General features: G+C 36.9%; 1 long non-coding RNA gene across 1 annotated transcript in view; it reads left to right on the top strand.

Annotated features, from left to right (window-relative positions):
• LOC309860984 overlaps nt 1-25752 on the top strand; it is a 73513-nt gene that overhangs the window by 6993 nt on the left and 40768 nt on the right. Inside the window, exon 2 of the long non-coding RNA XR_014309709.1 lies at nt 2021-2124. This is a non-coding gene — a long non-coding RNA (uncharacterized lncRNA). The remainder of the gene's footprint in view (nt 1-2020; nt 2125-25752) is intronic.

Genomic DNA, 25752 nt, shown 5'->3' with positions numbered 1-25752 from the left:
CAGTCTTCATTTTTTTGTCTCTGAGTTGAGTTGAAAAATTCATTCAGGACTTTAGCATAGTTTTTGCTATTACTCCAAGGCATTTATTTTTTATATTCAAACTGGAATTAGTATTTATAAAGCTCTTATGATTATAAAAAATAAATAAAATATTATTTATACCTATCCACCCTATTGATCCTCTGTTTCTAATGCTTTCTTTTTTCAGTTAGTTCTCCTGGGTTTTCAAAATATATAATGATACATTTTTTTGATTAACATATAATGTATTATTTGCCCTACGGTTATAGGTCTGTGAATTGCAATGATACAATCTTTAAGTAATAATAATGATGGCCCGGGGTGCCTGGGTGGCTCAGTTGGTTGGGCCTTTGGCTCAGGTCATGATCTGGAGTTCCGAGATCGTCCCACATCAGGCTCCCAGCTCCATGGGGAGTCTGCTTCTCCCTCTGACCTTTTCCTCTCTCGTGTTTTGTCTCACTCTCTCTCTTTCTCAAATAAATAAATAAAATCTTTAAATAATAATAATAATAATGATGATGGCTCTCTTGGGCATCTTTATGTTATTCTTGAATTTACTGGGAAGTTTTCTAGTCTTTTACCATTAAGCATGAAGCTGAATGTTGGTGGTTTATATTAATATCTGTTTCACTAAGGATTTGTTTCTTTTTTTTTTTAATCAGCAAGAAACACTGAGCTTTATGAAAGACTTGCCTTCCTCTTTAACATGAATATCATTCTCTTCCTTTTAGGAAAGTCTTCTTTGATCTGTTTGTTAGTATGTTTTGCAGAGTGCTAGTTCCTTAATTTTTTCCTCTGTTTCAATGACATCAAGCTAATTGTTGGTTCATCTTTTTTGTTCCTTATACCTATTGTCCTTACATCACTTTTGTCTGTATTTTGTCTCTTCATTATGTGATTTTCCCCAAGCTTTCTTTCAGATCACTAACTTGGTTCTTTCCTATTTTGATGATGTTTCTTTCTGCATTAGCTTATTGCAAGATCCTTAATATTTTTCCCGAGATGTACAATTTTACTTAAAAAGTTAAATTTTACTATCTTTATTTACTTTAATTTAATTTAATTTAATTTTAATCAGGTGTGGAATCTATCTTTAAGGGCAGGAAAAATGTGTTGTCTTGGAGCACCTTGGTGGCTCAGTTGGTTAAGCATCTGCCTTCGGCTCAGGGTCCTGGGATTGAGCCCCACATCAGGCTCTCTCTTCAGTGGGAGCCTGCTTCTCCCTCTGACAGCTCTTCTCCCTGCTTGTACTCTCTCTCTCTCTGTCAAATAGATAAATAAAATCTTAAAAAAAAAAAAAAAAGATTTGTTGTCCTGAAATTTGTTGTGTCTTGTGGTATGTCTTCTCTCTAAACAGATTATATGTCTACTATTATGCTATATTTAGTGTCATTCTTCCTTCTTTTTTCTTCTTGTTTTATTTACTATTATGAATACTTAATAGTAGGTATTTGTAAGTCATGTAAGGAAAATAAAAATAGAGATCTCAGCCATCCCTTGTATCAGGTAGGAATTTGTGTATTATTTCATCTAAATGAACTGGACTACATTTGGCCTAAACAGATAAGAACTTGACTAAACCTAGCAAGAAGTCTAGGAGTAGGCAGTCTGGGAAGGTAAGTAATGCTTCCTCCAATGCCTTCGTAGCTGCAGGTGGTACAATTTTTTTTTTTTTTTAAACTTCGAGGTTGCCTCCGGATTGTAAGATGACTGCCTCTATTTAAGTACCACTTTGGAATTCCTGGTATAAGTAAGGAGAAGGGCAAAAGATGTTGCTGGCTGAGTGACTCCCTTTATAGTGTGTTCCTGAGAGCTATGCACAGTGCCTTATACTTTCTTCTCATTGGCCAGAACTCTGTCACCTAGACACTTCTGGCTTTGAGGAAGACTGGGGAATGTAGTTTAACAGTTTGGGGCACTGCCATCCCATTCAAAATAAGGATTTTGTTGCTAAGAAAGAAGAATGGATATCAACTTCTGCTCACTTTCCTGTTTTTAGATGTCTGCTTACAACGAGGAGACCAGAAGCATCTCCTTCTCATCTTGCTCAGTGTAATATCAGTGTACATTCGCAATCTTCAATTCACATCACCATCCATTTTGGTAAGGACCAATTCATACACAAATGTGTGAGCTGAAGCTTAGGACCCTCCCAATAAAAATCAAAGTATCTATTGTCTTTTTGTGTGAACAATATTTGGGGAACATTAAGCTTCTTTTATTCTTTTCATTTTACCCAGTGGCATTCAAAGCATATGTCTGTCGTTCTATTTAATGTGCATGAGTTGGAGATTGTAAATCTGATAGAAATGAGAAAGGGGCAGAGGAAATAGGAATAATAAAAGTTTATCTAGGATGCATACCTTAAGTACCTTAAGTAACACCAGTCAGAACTTTACTATATAATGCTTTGACCATAAGATATGGTTGAAGAATAAAATAAATGTATACATGACGTTAAAGCAGAAATGTTAATAGCTGTGTTGCCAATACTGCACTCGTATTTGGAAAAATGCTATGTTATTTTCCTGCATAGCCACCCTCTGGGAACATAGGCTTTTCTCACTGCAAGGATTTCTGTCTTGAAGGACACTCTAGTAGAGAATCACTTTAGACTTTTAGTGTTGTAATAATGCTATTTTTCCCATTTTAAAAAGATATTTTCAAAGGATGACTCTCATAGGTTGGTTTAGGTTTTTATAGGGCCTGAAGATTAATAAAATTCTTAGGCCTTCTTTAAGAAAATAATATAAAACAGGTACAGATATGAAAATTTATGTGAAATGAGAGAAGATAATCCAAATAAATTATAAATTTAAAAAGCTGACAAGTAGGGGCTCCTGGGTGGCCCAGTTGGTTGAGCTTCTGGCTCTTGATTTGCGCTTAGATCATGATCTCATCAAGACCTGTGTCAGGCTCCTGAGCAGAGTCTGCTTGTCTCTCTCTCCCTCTGCTCCTCCTCTAACCCCCACTTTCTGTAGCTCTAAAAAGAAAAAAAGAAAAAGCTGACAAATACATAAGTATCATAAAAATCCAGAAAAGTAACATAATATTAATTGGAATAATAATTTTCTCTAGTGTACTTTTTAATTCCAACTTTTTTTTTTTCTTCTTTTGGCTGTGTAGTCTTTGATCATACTCTTCATGTGGAATGATTTTGTAATACATGCTATAGAGAGAATAGAAAGATAATTTAATCTTTCCTCTCTCATAATTAATCAACATTTATTTCATCATAGTTTAGAAAAGTTTTAGTTTTACTACTTATTCGTAATGTCATGTAATAATTAGGATTCTTATTGAAATATGGAAAATCTCTGTTAAGATTCTTTGATATATGAGCAATTAAATTTCAGGACATTTTAAGTTTTCTTATGCAGTAGCTATTGTTAAGTCCTTTTTGAAACGATAACACTCATTTACCAGCACATCATGGGTTGTCCTCATTGTCCTGGCACATTATGAGTTTGTTATGTGGCAGGAGAGAAATTCTATTTTGACTAGGCATTTATGAGAGTCAGATTTTTTTACCTTTTATATGTCTGATGTTGAAAGTATTTTCTGTAAACTAGCTTCTGGCTCCTTACATATCACACTGTTCTACCACTACCCACAAAATTCCAGTGCTGAGCACCATAGGATTCACATCTCAATATGACATTGGCCCTTGCACTATTATGTTCTGACACTGAGTTGATGCAGTGGAGTATTCCTAAACTCTTCCCACAGTAGGATAGCTGTCCATAACTTGCCTATGCAGGAAGTGTCTCTGTGAATCACATAAAAGTAGTCTACCAACTTAGATGAAATATATCCCCCAAGTGAACTTATACTTAACTGGATCTCCAGCTGCCCATAGCCACTCCAGTACCACATGATAAGATCGGAAGTTGTGATAAAAAGAGTTAGTAGCCTTAACCAACTGCAGTGAAAATATCTTACTTTGGCAAATTTTACAGAATTGCTGAAAGAAAGAGTAGCTATAAGATTCCTTCCCTGGAAAGTATACTCTGAGAAGCTGTTTAGCACATACGGTGTTTATTAGCAAGTGCCCTTAGGTTCGGTACCCACGACGAAAATGGAAGAAAGCAGGATTGAGCAGAAAGAGCAGTTGAGTTGCCTCTGCTGACTGTGGACTCTGGAGCTAGAATGGTCTTTCCAAGATGTCCAGTTTTTCATTTTATTATTTTTGAATAGGCAAGGTATTCACATGGAAAAAAATCAAAATATTCAGAAAGAGCAGCCAGAGAAAGTCCAATCTTCTACCCTTGACCCTCAGCCTCCAGGTACTTTCTCCATAATTAACCTATGCTACTAGTTCTGTGTATGTACCTCCAGAGATATTCTAACCATATCAAATCACATTCACATTTCTTTTCTCTTCCTTTTATACAAATGGCAGCATACCATACATGATGTTCTTGGTTTTTTTTTTATACTTTTTAATTTTAGATTTAACAGAAGTGTTGCAAAAAATAGTACAGAGAGTTCCCATACACCTTTCACCTAGCTTCCCTTATGTTAACGTTTTATATAACAGAATAATTATTAGAACTTGCTACATTTCTAAGTACACTTGTCACACTTATTAGTATTGAAGAGAAGGAACAGTTGGATCAGTGGGCTCCTGGAGTGCAGAAGGAACAATAGAAATGACCGGAGGCTCTGGAGGCTCCAGGAGTGCAGGAAGAGCAATGGAAATGACCACCATGGGATCTAGCTGCTGTCTTCCAGCCTACACCCCCCCCCCTTAACCCTTGACTCTCCCACCAAAAGGATGTATGCCCAGGTCAAGTCTCCATAGGTAACCCAATACCTATGCAGGAAATAGATAAAAGACGCCCGCCAGAAAAACTTTACACAACAAGGCTTAGGGTAAGAAAGATGTAATTAAGCATCTAAGAAAAAGATACCTGATATTCCCAGACATTCCCATTCCATCAAGTCTATTTTAAAAAATGGAGGCAGAGTTAACCTTACTGATGAAGGTTAGTTTTTATGTGAGCAACTGTACATTTGAATATGACACATATTTTGTCATGATTTTTGCACTGCTACTGTTAAAAAAAACAAAACTACATAAATTTGAAGATCAAAGTGGCTTTATTCAATGATTCATTAATTGGGCAGCATCCCATCTAGCAAATAGAAAAGAGCTCCAAGGATCTGCTCAAAATAGAAGACATTTATAGGCAAGAAGAGGGGTTAAGACAAGAAAAGAGTTCCTTGTTTCAGGTAAGGTTGCTTGCCTTAGGGAAAGGTGTGGGTCTAGATCAAATTATCTCTCTAGTGCTAACCAGTGTGATTCCCAGATGCCTACACTTTAACTCTGTGTTTGATATTTATATTCCAAATATTCTCAGTCCTTGTGTCTGGAACGTTCTTAAAAGATATCTCACCTCTGTACCCTATCATCGTCAGAACTTTACCAGCCCATCTCATCTCTTTCACCTTCCTCTCTTTGCAAAGATGGTTATTTGCTCTTTAATGGTCTTGAGTCATTAACTTTCAGTGCTTTTGGTTCCCAGCTGACATATTACTCCCTCACCAAAGACTATTTCATTCAACCAGCATCTAGCATAGTACTTGAAATGTAGTAGACATTTAATTTATTTTATTCCAATTTTTGCTGCTAACTAAATATTTCAGCCAATATCACATATCTCCATCCACATTTTAGCTCATTTCCTCAGGATACATACCTAAACATAACTAACTGGATTTAAAAGGTATGTGTATTAAGACTCTAAATAAATAAATAAATAAATAAATATATATATATATATATATTTAATATATATATACTGCAAAAACAATGTATATATTGCATAATTGCTTCTAGAAATTGGAACAATTTCTATTCATATTTTTGATGTGGTTTTTTTGTATCCTGACAAGGAAGCAATTAAATTTGGGAAGCACTGCTTTCATGTATCCTAAATTCTACACCTTTCTTTTGAATTGACTGAAAATGTATTTTCATCCCTTTTTTATTTTCCTCTGTTGCTGGCTTATTTAAAAAAAATCTCATTTCAGTGAGCAGGCATTTTATTGTCAGACAATTATTTATTATCTTACAGTTTTCTTATTCGGTATCACATGATCTCTGTTCTGAAAGGCAATATATTATTTTTTGCCAAAACCACAAAAGATTCCCTAAAGGTTTTTTTAACTCCTCAAATTGAGCTGTCATCTAGTTCACTGATCCAACAAAAGAGTGATAATACATTTTATATAAATAATTTAGAAGGATTCCTTCTGCCAAAACAGAAAGTGCCTTTAAAAATAAACCAATATTAACAGTAATAACTCAGAAAAAATATTACAGCAAATCCACAAATGACATTTCACATTTATTTTAGGCTTTATGTGTGAAAGCCGTACCATATATTGCAAGAAATAAACTTTATTTTAATATCAGGTTCTTAATTCACAATATTATGTAGGAGTTGAGGGGACTGAGTAAGAGAATAAATGTTCTTTCACAGAAAATAAGGCAAAAAACAATCACCAAACAGGTAAATGACGTTTTCCTCAACTGGCTAACATATGAACGATATTGTAGTTTGAATATGCTAATGTCTTACATTAACCCCCACATACTTGAAAGCCTATGTCCGGGGTTGACAAACTTACTCTGTAAAGGGCCATAGCAAATATTGTAAGCTCTGTGGAGCCATTGGGCCTCTGTTGAAACTACTCAACCCTCACATTATAGTGCAAAAGCAACTCTAAGCAATGAGTAAGCAATGGTGTAGCAGTGAACCATGAAAACTTCATCATAACAGGAGGGCGGGAGTGCTGGAATTTGCTGACCTCTGGCCTATGTGCCAGAAGTGACAGGCATAGGAAGTATTACTCCAGGATGTCCCTGAGAGTTCAAAAATGATTGCCAGGAAATATAGGAACATTTATAAGAACGCATTACAAAAAGCATGAAGAAACCACACATGAAACATGGCAAATAAAAAAACAGACCCCATACATAGATAAAGTCTGAAATAATGTTGTAAAATTTTTCAAAGCTGATAGAAAGAGATGAGAAAAGACTGAGTAAGATCTAATAGAGCAGCCTCTCTCCCGTTAAGGCAAGAGGGAGAATAATCCAGAGGGTTCAGGTGGTGGGTGGGTCTGAGGGCCTTTATGGAAGCTTGGACTGCAGACTGGTCTTAATGTCACAACTCACAGGAGAAAGAACCTTGTTCCCTTAGTTACCTCAGTTGGAATGAACTGCTGAGCACTTAGCTTGGAGTGTAGTGAGTAGTTTCCACTTGGTCTCACCCTGCTCTTAGCATCAGTGCTGATCTTGAGGGTCAGCAAAGAAACTAGATTACCCAAATTATGATGACTCAAGACCCTCTAGCTCTATTTATGCCCCTGAAATATACTCAGATATGTAGGAGAGGTCCTGAGATGCCTTCTGGGTGGTGAGCCCTATTTCCTCACTCCTTTGCCCTCCATTTTCACTGTCACTCCTTCATAGTGGTGCCTCTCTGGCTGATGGCTCTCTAGCATTGCATGGCACAGCTGCCTCAGGAGAAAAGATATGTTTTTTTCTCCTTGTAGAGGTGGCATTCAGCTCTGACCAAACTGTAGTGGCTTAAATGGATACAGATCTGTTTTTGTCACAAGGCAAATTCAGAGGTATGTAAGCCTTGACTCCTTTTGCACCACTATTTTTACCCTGTGATTTTATCCTCGTGGTTCAAATGGCTTCTTGCACCCCCCGATCATGTCCACATTCTGGGTAGGAACAAGGCAGGTGGGGAAGAGTTGGCATTAGCTAACTATTACTTGTATAATTTTGGCCAGGCTTTGTCAAATGGCCATATTTGGTGGATATTGAATCTGAGGAATTTATATATATTTATGTTATATATGTAAATGATTGTTCAGTTATCCAAACTGTACTCAGTTATCAGCTCTTTACCTGTTTTATTCCATGAGCAGGACTGACCTTTCCTCTAAGTTCCCCCAAAATATGGTAGGCTATGACTTGAAAAATAGCTCTTTAAATGTGCCTTGGTGTCTCAGTTGATTATGCGTCTGACTTCAGCTCAGGTCAGCATCCCAGAGTCCTGGGATGGAGCCCCCCTCCCCCCCTGCATTGGAATCCTTACTCAGCGGGGAGTCTGCTTCTCTTTCTCCTTCTGCTTGCCACTCCCCCTACTTATGCTCTTTCTCTCGGTCTCTCTGTCAAATATGTAAGTAAAATATTAAAGAAAAAGAAAGAAAAACAGCTCTTTATTTCACATAGTTTAAGATTCCAAAGAAGCTGCAAAAAATTGTAATATAGTTACTATATTTTATCCAGCTTCCTGAAATGATAGTATCTTATATAAGCATAACACATCGTGATAACCGGGAATTTGATGTTGGTATGATACCATTATCTCAGGTACAGACCATATTTGAATTTTACCACTTTTATATGCACTTTTTTCTTTTTGCTCTATAGTTCTGTGATAGTTTATTGCTTGTCTAGATTTGAATCACCATCACCACAATAGGGATACAGGACTGTTCCATCACCACAAAGAAATTCCATTGTGTCATCTCTGAGGAGTCACTCTTCCCAACCCCTTAACAGCTATTCCCATGTTCTCTATCACTATAAATTTTTCCCTTAGAGAATGTTTTGTAAATGAAATAATAGAATATGTTGGCCTTTGAGATTGCATTCTTTTTATGTAACATATAGTCCTTGAGAGCCATCCAAATTTTGATTGTAACAAAAGTTGACAAGATGATAAGGAAGAGGCCAAATTCTCACTGTTGAGTGTTGATTCTAATGAGTGATTCTGGATGAAGCCTTTTACCTTTTTGATACCATGGTCTTTTCATCAATAAAACACAAATTTAAAGATTGTCCGTCACAGTATCTTTTTTCATTAAGCCAGCACTGGGTCTCTGAATGCCTCTCAATATGCAGCTCCTGGTGGCTACTGCTAAATGAGAAACATGGCTCAAGGAGTTTTCTGTCCTAGTCCTAAGGGTGTGCTAGGCCTGAGAACATTCTAAGCATACTGTATTTCTCCCACCAGACTGAGGACCCAAGTGACCTGATACGATTTATAAATGTTTCTTTCCTTTTAAAAAATATTCCTTAAGAACCTCTTCTATGAATCATGAATAGCATCCATGGAAAATCATCTCAATTAAGACAGCTCCAACTGTGAGGACTCATTAGTTGTTCTGAACTCATCAGAGCAAGAGGTGTTATAGGGATAAAAAAAAGATTTTTTTTAGCTGTTTTCCTTTTAAAGTTAGAAATTCTTTAATATCTGTTCTCTTTGTTGGTTAGTTTTTGCATGTTGGATTTCAAATATTGCATGCTGCTCTGTCTTCAGCACTTCACTCACCTCAAGTGACATCATTTTCCAGTCTGGTTTTTACTTAAGGTTTCCAGGGTCCTGCTTGGAACTCTGGATGGTCTTGAGCTCGGTTTTGCCTTTTCCATCTAGTTGTGTCACTATTGTCGTTGACTTTTGCGGCAATAGAATATTCATTACCTCTTCTCAGTTCCCAGGAGCCCAGTGAACAAACTCTTTGGATCTCTGATTGTCCTGAGCCACACCCTCTTCTTGGGATTTGAGTTTGGCAAAAGTAGCATTTGTTCATTAGTGGGAAAGAAAGTTTATGTGCTTGGCCTCCACCATATAGTCCAGCTGAGAGGCCATAGTTTTCATGTCTTGGTAAATTCAAGGGTAACTGAATATCTCATCAGTCTATCCACTTCATAAATTTTTGGGGGGTGGTTCATAAGCCAGTTAAACATAAGTGTCTTTTGTAATGAGCTATGAAAATGAGATGGAAATCTGAAAATATGAGCATGCTTTATAAATTTGGAATTGATTCAGTACAAGTGGTATACTACTAGAGGTCACCAGTGGTGCTCCCTTTCTTGGGCAGTTTTTTCCTGTGTCTACTATTTGTACCCTCATAGTTACTATTCCAGAAAGCTATTTAGAGTAATCCTAAGAACTGTAGTGATCAGATAATGCTCTCTACAGAAAAGAGAAGCTGAAATCCCAGTTATAAAAGGAGAAATTTCTCAACACAGTGACCACTAGTGCTGAGGCCCCTTTATTATTTTCCTTAAAGACCCACATTTTAGGTTGGCAGGAAGAGTGCACACACATAGTTCTGGCGGAAATGCACAACACAGAATGGCCATGAGTAAGTTTGCTGGAAATATCTCTGAATGTTTTGCTCTTGTTTTTGTTTTCGTTTTTTGAGAGAGAGGGAAAGAGAGAGTGTGTGTATGTGTGTGTGTGTGAGAGGGAGAGAGAGAGAGCATGGGGTGTGGTGTGGAAGAGAGAGAGAAAGAAAGAATCTTAAGCAGGCTCTACAACCAGTGTGAACCCCAAAATGGGGCTTGATCTCATGACATCAAGATCATGACCTGAGCCAAAATCTCTGAATTTTTCTGAAGGAATTATCAACTGTTCTGCATATTCATGTATACAAACTATCTATATATCCTGTAAATTGCTAAATGAAAGCAGCTCACTTTTCTCAGTAAGAAAAGAGAATCACAGGATGCCTGGGTGGCTCAGTGGGTTAAGCCTCTGCCTTCGGCTCAGGTCATGATCTCAGGGTCCTGGGATCAAATCCTGCATTGGGCTCTCTGCTCAGCAGGGAGCCTGCTACCCCTCCCCCCATCTCTCTGCCTACTTGTGATCTCTCTCTCTCTGTCAAATAAATAAATCAAATCTTAAAAAGAAAAAAAAGAGAATCACTTAATTCTGATACTTAGTAACACAATTTCCTTTCTATATTGTCTAGTTGTACTCATTTGCCATTAGGTATCATTTTATTTCTGCTCCAGGTTGCTGCCATTCCAAGGCATGGATCCTATTTCCTGGCATTGTCTTGTGGGCTTTTGGCTATTTGGAAATCAGCACAGTTCTGAAAATCCCACCCTTCTGAAGTTCATTCTTAAATCTCTCTTTGTGTAACTAACTTCCAGTCATGTCTGCTTTGCTGGTAAGGGAACTATTTGTGATAAATTGCCATCTGCATTTAAACTTCCTTCAGATCTCACTTTTTATTCTATTCTATTGATTTCGTCTAGGCTGCACTGGGGAACTTTAATTAGCTGGAAGTTCTTTCCTCTTCTTTGCTCATCCTTGACCATCCTCCTCCACCATTACTAGCTCTGCTAAGGAGATGACTGATACTGAGGACTACCTTGAACAATTCAGGTGCGTCATCACTTTGGGGAGTGTGAGGACCACTCTTCCCAGAGGGAGGAAGTCATCCTTCAAATGAGGGACTGAAGGATGTTTTGCTGCATCACACAGACAGCCATGGACTGGGGGCCTTGGAATAAACACTAATGACAGTAGTGGTTTTGATGGTAATGCTCACTCTCTTAGGTCATATTTCTCCAGATGTAAATTTATGTGTAAGAAATTTCTTAGGAAGCACTCTTGGGAATAATTCGTGTAAGGGGATGAGGGAGGCAGGACTGGGCAGAGGAAGAAGTTGCAATAAGATGTATCCCAAAAGTTAATTCTGCCAATTCTATCTGGAGCTCAGGAGCTGGGATGACCCTTCAGAGATGTCCTGAATTGAGGCAAGGGTGCCAGGTGTTAATAGTCATCATATGCTGGTTGATTCCAATGACACTTTATGAGAAGAGTATTATTATTGTTATTCTCATTTACCCTCTGGGAAATCAGGACCTAGTGAAATTAAAAAATTTGCCTAGTGGCACGTGGCTAGTATGTAGCAAAGACAGATTTTTAACTCGGGGCTCAAGGAAAGGGTCCATAATTATAACACTTCTCTGCTTGTTTTGCTTTTAGTTTTCTGGAGATAGTTGCTTAGTCTTTTTAGTTACTGAACTTGCATATATTTAAAAAGGTGATGTTAATGGTGTACCCCTCCCTCACTGCTAAAATGTCACTATGTATCAAGTAAGTCTGAATTTCTTTGGTTAGTTTTCCCAGTAGCCTTTTACAGTTGGCATTTGGCATGCTGCTATGGCCAGAATTTGTTTGCTGTGTGGAGAAGGAAAAGAGCTATACTTCTCTCTTCCCTCAAATGTAAGTGCTGTCTCCATACAATTATAGAAGTTCATGGTTCACCTCTAATAAGGCACAAACCATGGAAACGGAGAGCTCTTCTATAGCGGTGAGATCCTGTATAATCGAAGTCTTACTTGTTCTTGCTATTAAATAAATTTGTTATTAGAACTCTCATTTATTGCTGGTAAGAATGCAAAATGGGCAGACACTTTGGAAGACAGGTTTAAAGTTTCTTATAGAGCTAAACATAGTTTTACCATATGATCCAGAAATCTCACTCTTAGGTATTTACACAAATGAGTTGAAAACTTAGGGCTACACTAACTAAACTAATGTTTATAACAGCATTATTCATACTCTCTAAAAGCTGTGTGCAACTAAGATGTCTTTCAATAATAGGTGAATGGGTAAGGAAACTGTGGTACATTTATACAATGCAATACAATCCAATAATGAAAAGAAATGAGCTAGTAAGCCATGAAAAGACATGGAGGAAACTTAAAGGCATATTGTCAAGTGAAAGAAGCCAATCTGAAAAGGTTATATATTGTATGATTCCAACCATAGAACATTTTGGGAAGACAAAACTGTACAGATAGTAGCAGAATCAGTGGTTGCCAGAGGTTCGGGGGGAGAGTGAGGGTTGAACAGGGAGATTTTAAGGTGCCAAAACTATTTTGTATGATACTGGAATAGTAGATACCTGATATAAGCATTTGTCTAAATCTGTAGAACTTTATAGAACAATGAATGAACCTTAATATATGAGAACTTTAAAAAATTATTTAGGAGGTCAGGGGATTCATCCATGGGACACAGGCTATGACAAGAGAATTCAGATATATTGCAGTTGTTTTAAACAATTTCACTCAAGTGGGTAGGTCAAGTGACTTTGGAGAGGAGGATTCAATAAGACTAATGGCAAAATAAACTGTATGTAAGCACTGTATCCCAGTTGAGAAAGTTGTGTTTCTTGGGGGTAAAAGATAATCTATCTATCTTTCTCTCTTTCTTTCTTTCTTTCTTTCAGACAGAGAGATAGACAGGTTGGAGAGGGGCAAAGGGAGAAGGAAAGAGAGAATCTTAAGCAGGCTCCATGCCCGGGACAGAGCCCAGTGTGGGTCTCCCTCTCATAACCCTGAGATCCTTACCTGAGCTGAAATCAAGTGTCAGACGCCTAACTGGCTGAGCCACGTAGATACCCTGGTACAAGTTAACAATTCTGATAATACTGTATGTATATACTGGAATTGAACAATTAAGTATCTTCCATTCAAAAGAATTTCAAATAACTTATATAGGTACTTTGCTTCAAAGGAGGGGGGAACATAACTCCTTACTCCTAAAGTGTGGGCTTTGTGTAGTGACTTCCTTCCTAAAAGTCCAGTATGGAAAGGGGAAGAGAAGAAGAGTAGAGAACGGTAACTTTACAATGGAGAAACCTGACAAACACTGCTTCAGCCATATCATCAGGGTAAACATCAGTGGTCCCAAATCATATTGATGGTATTTAACTGCTTCTTTTAACACTAAGACTTGACTTCCATGGTGTGCTTCTCATTAGCGTCATCAGATTTACATTTCACAATCAGAATCAGAGGTAGTATATGAATACTTATATTCCTGTCTCAAAGCTCTCATTACAGAGTCTTTTTCTACTTTAATATAATAGAACACAATTACACTGTTATTTTTTTATGTGTAAAACACCATGCACTCATAAGATAAATTATAGGAGAACTTTCTGAACAGTGTGACCAATCCTTACAGTAACAGCTGTCATCAGAATGATGCCTCGAATCTACTCCAAAAATCTCAGCCTGCCTATTCTTTCCTATGTCTTGATTCTAGCATCTCTTGACCAAGACAATACTGTTGTTCAAAAACTGATTCCTTGTGAAAAATGTGATGACAGTTTTGTCATTAGCTGTGTTCCATGGTTCCCTGATCTGGAATTCAGGGTAGACAATCATTCAGTGGGCAATTATTGAATTCAAGATATAGAGTTCTTCTTGGTGATAGAAAAATAAGACACTTAAGATGTCATATAAAATGGCAGAGAACACCAACTCTTCATTGGCAAATGTGAAAACATTGGAGGTGAGATGGCACCTACTCGTGTTCTGAAATGGTAACCTGTGATAAAAATGTGGAAGTTCTGTTCCCATAAGAAGTATCTTTACCATTTTACCAAATCTGACATTTATCATGGCCCAAGAAAATTCATGGCCAGTCAGACTGCCATTAACATGTGCAGTGGGATTAATTAAACATATCCTCTACCTCTACCAGTTCCAAGGGAAATCACATAAATGAGAGATGATTTGGGTATGGCAAAATTTATCATCGGTTAATGTAGGATGCTTTCTCATGTAACAAGCAAAATCAAATATTCCCTTTCTAATAAGGCTTTGATATTATGAGGTGTAAAATAATGTCAAAAATATGCTATGAATTTACCATGTGGCTTTGAGGGTGAAAATTAGTGCTTATGGTGACAAAATGTGTTTAATGCTCAGACCCCCCAAGAAAGAATGTACTAGGTAGAGCCCAGAGTAGAAGATTCCTTTCATCCATCAGTGTATTCTCTCTCAGCCTAGAGCTAACAGAGCCCAGTGTTCCCCTTAGACGAGCCATGGAAATGGATTCATGCCTTCAGAATTTTTAAATGCCTCCTCCTAATATAACAAAATCTGTCTTATGTACAACCAAGAACACATTAGTTACTGTATCCAGTTTTAAGTTCAGCCTTTCTGGGTGAAATCCATTGCTCCTTCAGTTCCATTGTGATTCTGCCTTGACATTCTGAAGTCTGAAACTTGATTCTTTTAGCTTACTCTATGTGTAGGAGAGTCATATGTATTGACACCTGTGACTCTAAATCATTCCTTTTCATTACTATATGAGTATGCTATGATTTATTCATTTTTTCCATTTTTTTGTTGAAGAACATTTGCATTTTTCCATTTTGAGCAATTTCAAATAATACAGTGGTAAACATTCTTTTTTTTTAAAAAGATTTTATTTATTTATTTATTTGTCGGGGCGGGGGGGACACAAGCAGGCAGAGCGGCAGGCAGAGGCAGAGAGAGAAGCAGACTCCCCACTGATCAAGGTGCCCAATGTGGAACTCGATCCCAGGACCCGGGTTAACCAATGGCTTAACCAACTGAGCCACCCAGGCGTCCCAGTGGTGAACATTCTTGTGTATGTTTCTCTTTGGTCACATGTATAAGAGTTTTTCTAGGGGATATACCTAGGAGAGAAATAGCCAAGTCAAAGTATATGCATTCCTAACTTTTCCTGTTGTTAAATTGCTTTTCATTTATATTCCTATCAACTGTGCAGGAGAATTTTATTTTCTGACCTCCTCAATACTTATTGGAGATAAGGATTTTTGCTTATCTGAAGGGTATGATATGGTACCTCATTGCATTTCTTATTTTCCTCTGATGTCAACTTTTTTGTAGCAGATACTGTTATTCACCCGATTTTATTTTTTAAAAAAGATTTTATTTATTTATTTGAGAGAGAGGCAGAGATAGGAATAGAGATAGCAAGAGAGATCATGAACAGGGAGGAGAAGGAGAAGCAGGTGAGGGGCTCCATCCCAGGAACCTGGGATCATGACTTGAGCCTCAACCCAGTTTTACTGATGGGGAATGAAAGACTTAGAAACATTAGTCCACAGCATCACAGCTAGTAGGGGATAGGAAGTTAGGAATGATCCTGGAGCAATTGTTTTAGCTTGTGCTTCACTGTTAGGCTACGATGTGTTGTTATAACGCAGAAACCATATAGGGAGTACTACCTTTCTCTTCATTCAGTACTCATTCAGCAGCCTGCCCACTCTCCATTCATCTTGTTAATCCTTTCCCTGTTTCCTTTCTCCCATCTTTTCTTTTCCTTCTCTCTCTCCCTCAATCCCTCTGTCCTTCTTTTCCCTCCCTTCCTCCCTCCTTTCTTCCATCCCTATGTTTTAAAAATGATTTCAGCTGGGTTATGCCACAAAGCTACTCATAAAATTGAGAAAATTAAGTGAATGTGCATAATAAAATCTTGAGAGACTAGCTGGTTTTTCTTTACATTTTATGTGAAGAAATTACAAATCCATACATATCAAGGTTGAAAGGCAAAGAAACAGAGCTGAATGCATTTGTGTGTATGTAATTGGGAAATGACTGTTAGCAAAAACTCTGGAGCAGCTGCTTCTAATACACACCACTTGCCTCTTATAATTAGAACAAAATATAAGTTTCCTTAGAAACTGAAATTATGTAGCAAATTTATAATTAACAGTAAAATGTTGAATGGAGAATTGCCCCACCTTTCATTCCTGCATTAATTTCTCTGTTAAATTTCTCTGGCAAGTTCTATTTTTAGCTAAAAAAGAATTACCACCTAAGCAGATTTCAAAATAAAATACAACCTAAGGGTTTTCTAAACTTTGCCGTTGGAAGAGCAATGAAGCAAACTGGACTCAGGTACCAAAGCATAAAGTTCAGCAAATTTCTAGGCCTCAGGGTTTGTTAGAAAGAAGATACAAAAAGTTAAATCAGTGTTTTTATACAGAATGTTGAAGTTTTGACTTTACAGTGTTGCTTTTTTCCTTACTAAAAAGCAAGTTTGTCCTCTGTGCCTACATAGGCCCTCTGCATCCTTAGGACATGTTGCCTTCTGTGAAGCTGTTTGGTTTCTGTGGTTGCCACCATCATAGAGAGAAAGATCCATGACAACAGAGCCCATGACTTGCTTGTCTTTGATTCCTCACAGACATTAGCACCCTGTCTATCACATAGGAGGTGCACAATACATGATTACTGAATTAAGTTAAACTGAATCAGTGAAGGTAATAGACATCTTGCTTTCTAATTCTTATCATGTCTCTGAAGAACTGGCCCCCAATACATGGTGAACTGCTACAATTGCAATGAATCTCTTCATCTTCACAGCTACAAATTCTGGAAAACAACTATGTTAGTAGAAAAGTTGAAGTGTCCTCGGTGAGATGCTAGGAGTGAGGTTTTAGGATAGGTTAGCAGATCAGTAAGAGTGATTCCATTTCTGGAGGTGCACATGAATACATGAAAATGATGTCTTATCCTTGGATAGGTAGATTCAGTCTTGTACACAACTTATTTTTTTTATTTTTAATTTTTAAAATTTATTTATTTGAGAGAGTGAGAGCATGAGTAGAGGTTGGGAGAAGGGGCAGAAGGAGAGGCAGGCCCCTGCTGAGCAGGAAGCCCAATGTGGGACTTCATGGATACCAGAGCCCTGGGATCATGATGTGAGCCAAAGGCAGACACTTAACTGACTGAGCCACCCAGGTGCCCCAATTTATTTTCTTTAAATTAAGACTTAAAGGAGTTTTGTGGGTCAGGGATTGAAAAGAATGTTCTAAAATTAATTTGGAAGTAAAATATGAAATGAATTCATCCAAAAAATTCTTAGGGGTAGTAAGGATTGAAGATTTGCCACACAAAGTATTAAGACATATGAACTTGTCATTTTAAAACATAGTATCACTGGGGCAGGAGTAGTTCAACTTGCTTATCTGTTTACCTATTGACAGACATTTAGATTGTTTCCAATTTTCAGCAAGTATGAATGGAGCTTCTGTGAACATTTGCATACAATTATTTGTGTGGACAAAGAATTGGGTAAATACCTGTGAGTGGAATTGCTGGATTCTATGGTAGGGGTAGGTTTAACCTCATAAGAGTATGTCGCAATATATGATTTTGCATTCCCACCAGCAATTGACAGATTTTTAGTTGTTCCAGGTTGTGTCAGTATTTGTTAGATTTGTAATTTGTAATTTGTTGTCAATAGTTTAAATTTAAACTATTCTAGTGGAAGTACTGGGAATTTCAATGTAGTTTTAATTTGTATTTCCATTATGACTAGTGATGTTGAGCATATTTTTTTTCATGAGCGTATTGGCCAATTCTTACTTGGGTTTTTTGGTCTTCTTATAATTGAGTTTAAGAGTTCTTTTTGTATTCTGGATATAAATGCTTTTTCAGCTGTGCATTGTTTTAGTGTTCTCCAGATAAACAGATCCAATAGAATTTATATAAGAGATTTATTACAGAAATTGGCTTACATAGTTTAGAGGCTGAGAAGTCCCCAGATCTCTCATATGCCAAACAGATAAACAGGGAAGCTGGTAGGATAATCCAGATCTGAGGGAGTGAGGATCAGGATTAATGGTTTAAGTCCATATCTGAGTCCAAAAATTTGAGAACCAGGATCACTAATGGATGTCTCAACTCAAGTAGCGAGGAAGCAGATTAATTCTTCCTTTGTCTTTTTGTACTATTTGGTCTCTAAAAGGATTGGATGATGCCCACTTACTTTGAGGTCATCTACTTTACTGAGTTCATTAATTCAAATGGTAATATTTTCTGGAAACACCCTCACAGACACAACCAAAAATAATGTATCAACTATATGGGCATCACTTAGCCCAATTAAGTTGACACATAAAATTAATGATCATCTATATATTGCAAATACTTTCACATAGTCTATGGTTTGTCATTTTGTTTTCTTAATGGTGTCTTTTGATTTTGATGAAAAAAATTTTTTTTCTTTTATGGTTCATACTTTTTCTGTCCTGCTTAAAAATTTCTGCTTATATCAAGGGTGTAAAGATTTGGGGTGCCTGGGTGGCTCAGTCAGTTAAGTGTCTGCCTTTAGCTCAGGTCATGATCTCCAGGTCCTGGGATCAAGCCCCTACTCACAGGGACACTGCCTCTCCCCCTCCTCCCTGCTAATGCTCTCTCTTGCTATCTCTCTTTCTCTCAAATAAATAAATTCAATCTTAAAAAAGAAAAAGAGTGTAAAGATTTTTTTAGAAATTTTATAAGTTTTACTTTTATGTTTAGGTCTTGTTTAATACAAGCACTTTAAGCTATAAATTTTCCTCTAAGCTGTGCATTAGCATTATCCCACAAGTTTTGATATATTATATTACCATTTGGTTTGAAATATTTAATTTTCATTGTGATTGCTTCTTTGATCTATGTATTATTAAGTATGTTATTTAATTTCCAAATATTTGGAAATCTTCCTTATATTTTTTGTTACTGATTTAATATTACTTATTATTTATTCATTTGATTTAATTACCTGGGGTCAGAGATCAAACTCTGTATGATTTCAGTTATTTTATATTTGAGACTTATCTTAGGGCCCAGCAAATGGTCCATTTTGGTGAACTGAGTGTGCTTGAAAAGAATGTTTATTCTTTTTTTTTTAATTAATTTATTTTTTTATAAACATATAATATATTTTTATCTCCAGGGGTACAGGTATGTGAATCACCAGGTTTACACACTTCACAGCACTCAACATAGCACATACCCTCCCCAATGTCCATAACCCCCCCCCCCAAAAACCCTCCCCCCAGCAACCCTCAGTTTGTTTTGTGATATTAAGAGTCACTTATGGTTTGTCTCCCTCCCAATCCCATCTTGTTTCATTTATTCTTCTCCTACCCCCCATGCTGCATCTCCACTTCCTCATGTCAGGGAGATCATATGATAGTTGTCTTTCTCCGATTGACTTATTTGGCTGAGCATGATACCCTCTAGTTCCATCCACATTGTTGCAAATGGCAAGATTTCATTTCTTTTGATGGCTGCATAGTATTCCATTGTGTATATATACTACCTCTTCTTTATCCATTCATCTGTTGATGGACATCTAGGTTCTTTCCATAGTTGGCTATTGTAGACATTGCTACTATAAACATTCGGGTGCATGTACACCTTCGGATCACCACATTTGTATCTTTAGGGTAAATACCCAGTAGTGCAATTGCTGGGTCATAGGGTAGTTCTATTTTCAACATTTTGAGGAACCTCAAAGCTGTTTTCCAGAGTGGTTGCACCAGCTTGCATTCCCACCAACAGTGTAGGAGGGCTCCCTTTTCTTCGCATCCTCGCCAGCATCTGTCATTTCCTGTCTTGTTAATTTTAGTCAAGGAATGTTTATTCTTTTTTTGGGTGGTATATTCTATATTTGTCAGTTAGGTCAAGTTAGTTGATTGTGTTTTTCAAGTCTTCATAGGTACTGATTATTTTGTATCCCTGCTTTGTCAATTACTAAAAGAAAACCACTGAATTCTCCACTTATATCTGTTTGTCTATTTTTCCTTAAATCTCTGTTATAGGGTGCAAACACTAAAAAAGGTTTCTGGAACCTTATTTCCAGTGTGTGGAGAGGTTGGTTTTTCTTTTCCCTCTACATCTAACAATTCTCTACACTGCACTAACTGGGTGTACTATAATTTGACTGAATTCTGACACTACTAGAGATAGCATCAGAGTCCACAGATAAAGGGTTTCCTTTCATAAAACCCACAGATAAAGGGTTTAGTTTCACATGTCCAGGCTCTTATCTGTGCTTCTGACTGACCAGCTACAGATTGGAGATGCTAATGACCCCCCTCAACTCAGGATGCCTGTTGCAGGTCTGGGTTGTTACCTATACTTCTGACCAGCTGGCTATTGAAGGGAAGCAGAATTTTCCACCCTGAAACAAGCTTCTTTGGTGTAAGGATTATTTGGGGCTGGTTATTTTTAAGAAACAGCAGACACAGGAAAAGATCTGAAAACTAGTAGAAGTTACCTTTTTATAAGAGAAATTTGCATTTATAATGGAAATCTCCATATATAAGGATGTTTCCCTCTCTGTACCAGGAAGAGGATGACTCATCAATGGAGAAGGCCTTGAGTTAAATCTGCATAACAAATATTCCCTTGATTACTGGGATTTTCCTTCTAACCTCCCATTACTGGAATTTCCTCCCCATCCCACCCTCCCAACCTCCAACATCTTTCTTTTGTTTTTAGTTTAAGGTAGTGTATAGGGTGATGGTTTGGACTGTTCCTGAAGTTGCTTGGTTTTCTGATATCTCCCATGTATACAGAAGACATATACATTACTAAACTTCTGTTTGTTTTTTCCCTGTAAATCTGCCTTTTATTATTGGGAAGGAGAGGTCTCAGGCAAGAACCTAGATGGGTAGAGGGAAATTTCTATTACCTCCCCTACATTTTAAATTGGAGGTTACCCATGACCCCCTCGATGGGTTTGATTAGCTTGCTAGTGTGGCTTACAGAACTTAGAAAACCTATTTATGTACTATATTACCAGTTTATTACAAAGTACATTAAAAGGATACAAATCAACAGCCAGGTGAAGAGATATGTAGAGTGAGGTCCCAAACAAAGATGCTTCTGTTCCCATGGAGTTTAGGGTCTAGTACTATGGCACATAGAAGTGTTCTGGTTCCTGAACTTGGAAGCTCAGTAAACACCCCCCTTTTGGCTTTTTATGGAGCCTTCATTACACTGAGATGATTGATTATATCATTGGCCTTTGGTGACTGGTTCAACCCTCCAACCCTTCTCTCCTCCATGGAAATCAGGGAGTGGGACTGAAAAATTCCAACCTTCTATTCATGATTTGTTCCCCTGGCATCCAACCCCCATTCTTAGGTCCTTTCCAAGAGTTTTCTCATTCGCATAAATCCAGTTGTAGTGGAAAGGGGCTTGTTATGAATAACAAGACACTCATTTTACCTTCATGGCTCTGAAGTGATTTTAGGAACTGAGGACATGAGACCATATATAACAAAAGATCCTTTAATTGTTCTTAACACTCAGGAAATTCCAAGGTTTGGGGAGCTGTGAGCCAGAACCATGGACTAAGACTAAATATTTATGAAAATATATTTTGGTCATCTGCCTGTCCAAATGTTTATTTCTTATAAATGGTAATATTTCATACACATCTAAGATTTTTGTCTTCTTGGTGAATTGATCCCTTTATCAAATTTACTTCCTTATCTCTGATAATATTTCTTGTTCTGAATTCTGTTTTGTCACTCTAGGTTCCTTACAGTTATCATTTGTGTGGTGTATCTTATTCCATACTTTTGCTTTTGATTTATTGGTGGATTCCTTTTAATACACTTTGATAATCTTTGTGTTTTAGTTAGAATATTCAGATTATTTACATTTAGTATGATTATTGGTATGGTTGAATTAAAAACTGCCACTTGGGGGCACCTGGGTGGCTCATTCCGTTGAGAATCTGACCCTTGATTTTGGCTTGGTCATGATTTCAGGGTCTTGAGATTGAGCCCAGTGTTGGGCTCCATGTTCAGCACAAAGTCTGCTTGGGTTTCTCTCCCTTTGTCCCTACCCCCATTTGCTCTCTTGCTCTCTGTGCCTCACTCTCTCAAATGAATAAATAAAAATTAAAAAAAAACAAATAAGCTAAAAACTACTATTTTGTCACCTGTTTTTTATTTGTTCCTTCTTTGTTCTCCTTTTCTTCTTTTTGGGGGGGTCAATTAAATATTTTCTAATATTTCATCTATCTTTACTGTTGACTTAGTTGTATTTAGTTTTGTTTATTTCTAGAAGTTGTGTTCAAGTATAGAGTGTACATCCTTTGCTTATCACTTTCTGCTGTGGGTGACATGATTTGCTATTCTTCCTCCCCAGTAATTTAAGACTATTGTTCCACAGAAGAGAGGGGTATGGGTGAGCTTCATGCCTTTCCCAGTCTACCCAAATCTTTCTCATAAATACTTTTGGAGGTCTATAAAGAACTGCAAATGCATGTGAGCGCCCCTTGTGTCTGAAGCTCCCAGGGGTTTCTTCAAGCTCTGCAGTAGTCCACATAGGGCCTTTAACCATTTGTTAAAAATTATAGCTGAATTCTTCTTGCCCACTTGTATGATCCTCAGTGTCTCTTTCTTTCATACTCTGTCACAGGTAAGCTAGTGCTTTCAGCTTCTTGGTGACTCTGCTCTTTTCTTGGCTTTCTTTCTACTTGGTTGCCCTCTGATCTCAGTTCTCTGATGGGTTACGAAGAGTTATGAATTTGTTATTCATTCATTTTTCTCTTATACTTGGGATGGGACTGATAACTTTCTAGCTATGTGCTATGTATGTATGCTAAGCAGAAACAAGACTCTCTTTGGAGTAGGAGTTAGAAATTGAAAATTTGAGAAACCAAATAGGGAATGTTGAGCAACTCAAAGATTTGAACATGAAGTCTTTGCTGGGAGAGGAGGGGAGGAAATGCTTCTCAGCCTTATATTTATATTACCTAAGCAGAACCTAGAACTGTAGAGGGTTTGTCTGGTGGGAGCTGGAGCCACTGAAGAAACGTAGACATTACTTGAGGTGGCACCTGTAGTGTAGAAGAGAAAAAACTTTTTCTTCCTCTTGCCATTTGGTTTCTTGACAGTGTCATCCATTGGACAAACCAGCTGTCTCCAACAGACTTAACAGCTTGGAGAATGCAGCCTGTAGAGACCAGATACCACCCTTATTAAATAGAAAAGAGCAGGTGAGGGATTAAATATGGAGCTTAGAGCAAACACCCTAAGACCAGTATGGGGTTTATTTTTTATTTCTGAATAATGTGTTTAAGCTGCTCTACTGATTTTTCAGTTTTAAACATTGAATATTGTTGATAGTTATCAATAATTAAAATTAATAATCATTGAAAATTTGATTTTCTTGAACTACTTCCATCCTCCCCCCACTCTAAACTTTCTCTATCTTGCAAATATAGTTCTATCTCAAGTTTTATCTACATAAACAGTGAGTGATGCATTATTATTAATATCTATGTACACATTGTCTACAGATGAGCCACATAATACATTATGATTACATTTCCATTACATTTTTCAAATTGCAGTTAAATACACATAATATAAAACTTATCATCTTAATTACTTTTAAGTATATAGTTCAGTAGTGTTAAGTATATTTACATTGTTGTGCAACCAATCTGAAGACCTTTTTCACACCTGGAAACTCCCCAATTTCCTCTCTCCCCAGTCCCGAACAACCATCATTCTACTTTCTGTTTCTGTGAGCTTAACTATTATAGATACCTCATGTAAGTAAAATTGTATAGTATTTGTCTCAGCATACTGTCCTTAGGGTTCATCCATGTTGTAGCATGTATCAGAATTTCCTTCCTTTTTTAGGTCAAATAATAATACATTGTATTCATATACCTCTTTTGGATATTTGCCTTTCAATGTTTATTTGGGTGCCACCTTTCGGCTATTCTAAATAACGCCACTGTGAACAAGGGTACACAGATATCTCTTTGAGATCATCCTTTCAATCCTTTTGGATATATATATCTAAAAGTGGGATTGCTGGCTTATATGTTATTTCTAGTTTTAGTATTTTGAGGAACCACTGTACTGTTTTCCATAGTGGCTGCATCATTTTACATTCTCACCAATGGATTTAATTTCTCCACATCCTTATCTATACTTATTACTTTCTAAGTTATTATATTTTTTATAATAACCATTTCCCTAGTAATTAATGATATTGTTCATCTTCTTATTGGCCATTTGTGTATCTTCTTTGAAGAAAGACCTTTGCCTATTTTGATACTGAGTTGTTTTCTATTATTGAATTTTTGAGGAATTCTTTATATATTCTGGAAATTCATCCTTTATCAAATATATGATTTGCAATTATTCTTTCCCATTCCTTTTCATTTTGTTATTTGTGACCTTTGATATGAAGTTTTAATTTTTTTTTAAATAAAGATGTTTTTGCATTGTTGATTTTGCCTTTTTTTATAGACTTGTTACTTTATAGATGTAGTATTTTTTATATTCTGATTGATACTTTAATTACAAGATTTTGCTTTGTTTTGTTTATTTATTTGTTTCTTCTCTCTGTTTTTTCTTTTTTTCCTTACCAGAGTTCCTTTAGTTTGTGGCTCTTTTTATTGGTCTGTGTGTTAGGGTTTTTCTCACATATCTGTCATTAGTGATTGCTCATTCACATTTAAGAATGAGATCCTAAAATACTGAATAGAAATTCTATGTGATGAATGAAAATTCTAGGTGCTTGTTGAATTGGGTATTTCATGTTGTGAGATTTGGTTGGGAATCTAGACCGTCTTCTAAAGGGAACTTTAAATATCAGTATTTCTAAGTTTTTCTTCTTAGGCCAGTTTCTTCAAAGAGGAACTCTTTCCCTTCTTGTCTGGGGTGATATAGAACTAGCAACATTTTCCTGTGAGCTTAGTATGGATTAGGGTTCAGTCTGTATAGTTCTGTTTTTCAGTAAATCATTCATCTCTGCACTCAGTTATTACTGGTCTTACCCAGGTGATAGTCTCTTTATCGATTTTCTGATCTTTTGATTTCTGGTCTTCTATTCATGTTCCTGCCTTGTCTGAATGGACTGGTGAGTGCTTTGTGCAAAGGCAAATCTTATAAAGATTTTCAACCAATTCTTTTGTTTCAGTTCAACCTAAACTGGACTCAGAGATATCTGGTTTATCTAATTCTTGAGAATTCCCAAAGTTCTGTAACTTACCAAGTTTTTGAGATATAATTAGCTTACTTCTTATTGGATTTCCTGTTACAGATGCATCTTTTTATGTTTGTTGTCCATTTATGTATCTTCTTTGGAGAAAGACTTTTGCCTATTTTTATACTAAGTTGTTTTCTATTGTTGAATTTTAAGGTTTCATCTTTCTCTGGACAATAAGGCTACTTCTTCTTCTTCTTTTTTTAAGATTTCATTTGTTTATTTGACAGAGATCACAAGTAGGCAGAGAGGCGGCAGAGAGAGAGGGGGAAGCAGGCTCTCTGCTGAACAGAGGGCCCAATGTGGGG

Source organism: Mustela nivalis (genome assembly GCF_964662115.1).
Source record: "Mustela nivalis genome assembly, chromosome: 3".
Lineage (NCBI taxonomy): Eukaryota > Metazoa > Chordata > Mammalia > Carnivora > Mustelidae > Mustela > Mustela nivalis.
Note: the sequence above shows the minus strand (reverse complement) of the source record. Positions and strands in the feature narration are given on the sequence as shown.